The following is a 7,112-nucleotide window of genomic DNA, read 5'->3' on the forward strand; positions in this document are numbered from 1 at the left end:
GGCTGCCAGAGGGATGTCTGATTGCCATCTTAGGCCCAATCCCCCGGGGAGCAGGCCTAAGCCAGCAAGTGGTCACCCCCGAGGGGTCCCAGACTGTGAGAGGGCACAGGCTCGGCTGAGGGACCCCCTACCCCCGAGTGCACAAATTTTTGTGCACTGAGCCTCTAGTAGATATATATAAAAGCCTAAGTGACCGTTATGACCGAATGACCAGAACGACCAGAATGTCGTTACTCAACCAGTCGCAATGACTCTCACTGACCAAGAAGGGGAAGATGTTCAACAAAGGAGCTACCCCCTGATGGTCAGTGCACTCCCACAGCCAACCTCCTGTGGTCAGCCAACCTTCCGTTGCCCTCCCCGCTGCCAGCTACCCCCCATATAGATCCCGATCAGGGGGCCAGCCAGCCAACCTCCAGGGGTCCCTCCCCCCAGCTGGCTGGCCAACCAATAGACCTCAATTGCTGGCCAGGCCGAGGAACCCCACCTCTGCATGAATTTGTGCACCAGGCCTCTAGTTCTATATAATAATATAATGGTGCATATATGTCATTATATATGAGTAAAAACTCATATAATTTACATCACCAAGAGTATCAATGTAGGTTAGTCCATTATAAAAAAAAGGTACCACCATGGCATAGGATGTCAATAGAGGGAGATATTGTGCATGTGTGGGAAAAGGGGATGTATGGGAGCTCTCTATACCTTCTACTCAATTTTGCTGTTACCTAAAACTTATTTTAAAATGATAGTTTATTAATAATTTTTAAAATGTTGTGACAGATGGCAAGGCCTGCAAAGTTGATAATGTGTATTGTTCGGTTTATTAAGAAAAAAAAATGTTTACTAATACCTGATTTAGAATAGCATATACAGGGTAGGGCAAAAGTAGGTTTACAGTTGTGAGTACATGAAACAGATACTTTATTCTTACATTATTAAGTGTTAATTATTGTATTATTTTCCATATAAATAACTATAAACCTACTTTTGCCCCACCTTGCATATTCTTTCTAAACCATGAGTTTCATCATGGCATACCCTGTTTAAAATCCTATGCTTATACTGATTATTTTCAAGACTATTTCCCACAACAGATGTTTCTCTTGTTCAGCAATGCCATTGGCCATGACACTTGCTATTCTCATAACCCCCATTTTATTCTTGCTTGGCATTCTTAAACTTCATATGTAAATACCACTTCTTCTAAAAGGACTTTCATGACTTTCTTCCCGAAATGTACTTTTGTCTAAGTTAAACACAAAAATATAATCTCTTAAACCTTAATTTTTATTTTATGGTACTAAGTCAATTAAAAGTATATCATTTATTTTGATTATTTGTTCAAAGCTTGAAAAAAATTACTATAGCATAAACTCTATGTAGTAAAGGAACTATTATAAAACTAAATATTATTCTAGTAAAATACCTCATATATAATAGGCAAAATATAATTATTTTTGAATAAACAAATTATCTTCCTGAAAGTAAAGGCTGATAAATTTGACCCCTTACTTCTGTCCTGATGTGGTCTCTTAGATCCTTTGGTCACTTAATTTAATATAGTCCTTGTGCCTCTTTTCCATATTTTTATTCTTTTATTTTTGTTCCTTACTCTACTGGATGCACCTTATATAAATGAACATCTACACTAATAAAAGAGAAACGTGGTAATTGGCGTACGACTGCTACCCTTTTCATTGGCTAATCAGTGAGTATATGCAAATTAACTGTCAGCCAAGATGGCGGCCGGCAGCCAGGCACTGAAGCGAGCAGGGAGGCTTGCTTGCTGCAGACTCCAACGTTCACAGCCTCACTTGCCATTAAATAAATGTTCAATAAGTACTTGTCAGTCATTAAAAAATAGTTTTTATGTTTCTGTTCATCTCAAATTAAGGCATTTCCATACTTTCTAGTCAGGAAACTATTTTCATAGGGTAATACAACCATTCTTGCATTTCTTTAGTATTAAAATCTTCAACTCTTTTAGCTGTCTATGCAATACTTTCCTTTTAAAAAAAAATTAATGATTGATTGATTTTTAGAGAGAAAAAGGAAGGGAGAGAGAAACATCAATTTGTTGTTCCACTTATTTTTTTAAATAATTCTTTATTGTTGAAAATATTACATATGCCCCCTTTTTCCCCCCATTGACCCCCTTCACCCTCCACCCTGCCCCCTGCTCCTGTCTTTTACCACCCTATTGTCTGTGTCCATGGATGATGCATATATGCATACAAGGTTTTTGGTTGATTACCTCCAACCCACCCATCCTCCCCTGCCTTCCCTCTGAGATTCCGCTTTCTGGAACTACTTTTCTATGTCTCTTAAATTCTCTTTTATAATTTTGTCTTTAGTTTTTATCTCTATGCTTCCTTCTGGATATTTCTTCCATATGACAAATCTCTCTTCAGTCATGTGTAATTAACTGTTAAATACATGTCATCTTGTGTCTTAATTGGTTGTTATTATTTTTTTCTTCCAGCATTTTCATTGGCTTGTTTTAAAAACTAGTTTTCAGCCCTAGCTGTTTTGGCTCAGTGGATAGAGCATTGGCCTGCGACTGAAGGGTCCTGGGTTTGATTCTGGTCAAGGGCACATGCCTGGGTTGTGAACTAGAGCCCCAATAGGGGGCATGCAAGAGGCAGGTGATCAATGATTCTCTCTCATGGATGTTTCTAACTCTCTCTCCCTCTCCTTCCCTCTCTGAAGTCAATAAAAATCTATAATAATAAAAGCATAACATGCTAATTAGTCCAAATGTCCTTCTGGACGTCCTTCCTTCCAGACAAAGCCACAGCAGGCAGGGGCCACGGTAGAGGCCCCTGGCTGCTGTGGCAGTGGGCAGGGGTGGGGCCAAGGCCCTTGCATGAATTTCGTGCAGTGGGCCTCTAGTTTCATATAATGTTCTTCAGACATCTTTGAACCTGCTTTTTGGTAAACATGTGCTCATATTTTAGTTTAGTAGACAATGAGGAATAAAAGAGAGTAGTGTATGTTCAGTCTCAGTGGTATTGCCAAACTTTTCCAAAGTGGTAGGACCTATTTAATCTCCAACCCACCCATCCTTCCCCACCTTCCCTCTGAGATTCCGCACTCTGTTCCATGCTTCCGTGTCTCTGGATCTACTCTGTTCATCAGTTTATTTTATTACTTAGATTTTACATATGAGTGAGATCATGTGTTCCACTTATTTTGCATTCATTGGTTGATTCTTATTTGTGTACTGACTGGGTATTGAACATGAAACCTTGTTGTATCAGGACAATTCTCTAACCAACTGAACTACCTGTCCAGGGCTTCTCCTTTTTTCAATTGCCCTACTCAATTCAGGGTTATCAAACCTCATAAAATATTTGTCTTCATAATGACTCTGAACCTTAGTATATCATGCTTGCTTTATTAACATCTCCTTCTAAACTGTTTTTCTGATTCCAATAACTCTTGTACATATCAACCAATATAATATTATAGGACAAATATTGTCCAAGCAAAAAATATTAAATTTCTACTGTCTAAAAATTACCTAAATTAAAAGACATCCACAAGTTGACCTTACATGCTGATCTACAGCTTGATAGAATTATTCATATACTTTATCCTCTGGATCTAATAAACTCATTTTTTTAAATCATAAATACCATTTTATCTTACAAGACCCTTGTATTTTCTCAATTTCTGCTCTTCTTGATGGTTTCCAAATATAAAATTAAAATATTTTATTCCAGTTAACATTCTTATTCAGGTCCTTCAGACATAGTGCATTTATTTTACAGGCTATCTAGTAACAATTTAACCCAAAATTATTTTGCCCCTGCCAAATATACCTCCTTTTAATCGATTTTTTCTTTCAGAATCCATTTGAAGTTTAAGAGCTCATGATTCCATAGGAAAGGCAAAGCTTTCATCAATTATCAAGCAATAGAGATGAAAAGTGATAGATAAGTGGCAAGAGCTTTAGAGCAGTAAATGCTTTGGGATTTTAAAAAGTAGTTACTAAAATTTGCTGCTTTGTGCTTAAGCCTTTGTCATTCACAAAGATTTTAAGTATTTTAACGACAGGTGAGAAATTAAGCAAATTACCATTATGTGCCCAAATATAAAGATTTCATTGATCCAACAAATTAAAAAACAAAATAATTATTCTACCCACCTATCACACAGAAACGATTTTTTTTACAATGGAGAGTAACTGAAAAAAATTATCTCTGAAATCATTATACAAAAAAATTAAATTAATAAGAAAAGAATAATAATATCAAAGAGTAACTTTAAATAGAATTGACCTGTTTTGACAGAAACCATTGTAGCAAAGAGCTTTCCTTAGACAAATCTAATAGGCAGTTAGGCAGACATGAGCAGTGTAGGAACAAAAGGTCACCCAAGTGAGAAGCCCTGGGTGTCTAGCAAAAGGCAAAACCAGGATGGGACCTCCCCCACCAGGGTGACATTTGCATCCCTAGCATATTGCTGGCCATACAATTTAAACATCCTGACCTTTTGTATTGATGGTCAGGCAGTTCAGACCCTCCCCTGACCTTTCCTCCCCTGGCATCTCACTAGTCATGTGGTAGACCCCTTAGTGGAGGAAGAAGGGGGGCCGGAGAATAGCTTCATATGTTTCCCTTACAAGACCGGGCACAGCCACTCCCTTAAGTATTAAACCCTCAAGACAATGAGGTTCTGGCCCGAATCAAATAATCTCAAGAACAAAGCCTCCGATCTGTTGACCACAGAGACGGAGTTTTAATCAAGCTAGAGATAACAATTGTGTTTCCGTTTCAGGACCAGTAAAGCATCAAGGCCAGGTGGGTCAAGGCCAAGGCTGACATCAAGACCAGCTGTAGTGACTAATGACCCCCTCCTCTGGCTCAGGATCCTGAAAGGAGACCAGGATCCTGAAAGGACACACTTGAAAATTGATGAGTATTCTATTGAGATCCTCCCCTGAGACCTCCCATAAAATCCCCACTTTTAGGAAACAGATAAAATCTTAAAACAAAGGCCTCAGTGTGGCTCTCTCTCTGGAGCATGCCCGAGCCTTTCCCTCTCTGCTCCCCCCAGGCCAGTTTCCTTACTTTTAGGAAACAGATAAAATCTTAAAACAAAGGACTCAGTGTGGCTCTCTCTCTCTGGAGCATGCCGGAGCCTTTCCCTCTCTGCTCCCCCCAGGCCAGTTTCCTTTGCTACTCTTTCTCCCTTCTTTTGCCTGAGTACCTTATTTCTTGAGTCTAGGCAGCCCAACTGGCTCACTTCTTCCACGGCTTACTTCTCCTACCCACTTGACTTTCTAAACAAACTTTCACTTGTATTTGAGTTCTTGGGCTCTGAATTCTTTTCTTAGCTGAACTGAAGAACCAAGGTCTAGCATCTGGTGCTGCTCCCAGTTAACACAACCACCCAATTTCCTACCACATTCTCATTTCATAAGATAAAGTGAGTAATCATCAGATAAACTTAAAAATATTCAAAATAATTCATACAACAGAGAAAATAAAACGCATTTTAGCATGAATCAAAAACTTTGATATATTCATTCAGAGAATCAAATGAAAAGGACATGTTTGACTTTTAAAGCAAAACAATTATTCAGAGGAATACTCAAGTCAAACAATAATCTTTGTATTTTGAGTGAACAAAGTTAATAATGAGATACAGAAATTGGAAATTTACATAAAAACAAATCTCATATTTTATGTATTGCTCTACAACAAAGTGTTGGCCATTTCTAAAATAGTGTGTCAAATATTTTGAAAGCCTAAAAACTCAGAGGAATTTCTCTGACAGAAGAGATAAAAGTTGATAAGAAAATATCGGCTTGTTTTCCAGGTGATGACCATCTGTCTTTTTCCTGACATCTCCTTTGTCTGCAACATAGCCTTTCATCACCCTTTCTCTTGGTAGAAGAAATAAAACCAACTTGAGTAAAAAATATTAGATATCACATTTTAAAATATATAGCCATTGCAGCATTATATTCATGTAAGTGGATGAAAATATTACTGAAGAAAGCCTTTTATTAGTTACTCCTACTGACTCATATTAACAAATATTTGCTAATCTTTATAAACACACTATACTTTACACTCTTTGCCTATAATATCCCCTTCATTTAAAATGTCAAAACCTATCACTTCTGATAAACTGTGTGATGAATATCCTTAAGGGTTCAGTTTATTTAAGAAGTACTTATAAATCAAATTATAGTGTATCTTCTTTAAAATATTTTATATGTTTTTATTGATTTCAGAAAGAGGAAGGGAGAGTAAGAGAGAGATAAAAACATCAATGAGAGAGAATCATCAATCAGCTGCCTCCTGCATGTCCCCTACTGGGGATTGAGCCCGCAACCCAGGCATGTGCTCTGACTGGGAATCGAACCATGACCTCCTGGTTCATAGGACAACACTCAACCACTGAGCCACACTGGCTGGGCTGAGTAATTTTTATTTGGGTGAAATTAAATCCTTGTGTTTCCAAAGCCCCATTTTCCTCAGTCCAGTCATAGAAGTGTAGCTGGAGTTTCAGTAAAGCTAAAAGCAAAGCCATGCCCAGAGTTTCTGTTCATGCAGGAGCAGAGTCCAGTACTGCATTAGGCTAGCTGCAGCCCATTAGTTCATTGTGTGGGGGGTCTGCATGGCCGTGGGCCATGTGGGTGAATGCAAGGAAGCAGGAGCAAAAGAACCTCACAAGCCCAGAGTCACATGTCTCCCAAGAGAGTTTAGAGCACACAAGAGTGAACTGCTTTGTTTAGGAGGTCAGGTATTCCAAATTTTCGCAGGCCTGCAGGGGCCATGCCCATTGTTGCTAACACCTTTGTCCCCAGGTGTGATTGACAGCAAGCGCCTTCACTAGTCTCCCAACTTTACTGGGTATGAGTCTATTTTCCCACTGTCCAGTGTCCTTCCCCCAGTGTTTTGTAAGGTACATGACTATAATGTCTGGCCTTCCCTTTGCTCCTTTCCTATTATTTTGTCTTTTTTTTAATGTTTTTGTTGATTTCAGAGAGAGGAAGGGAGGAAAAGAAAGAGAGAGATAGAGAGAGAGGAGGGGAGAGAGAGAGACATCAATCTCTTCCTCTCTCTAAAAATCAATAAAAACATTTTTTT

The sequence above is a fragment of the Myotis brandtii genome, unplaced genomic scaffold (assembly GCF_000412655.1).
Source record: "Myotis brandtii unplaced genomic scaffold, ASM41265v1 scaffold466, whole genome shotgun sequence".
NCBI classification, from domain to species: Eukaryota; Metazoa; Chordata; class Mammalia; order Chiroptera; family Vespertilionidae; genus Myotis; species Myotis brandtii.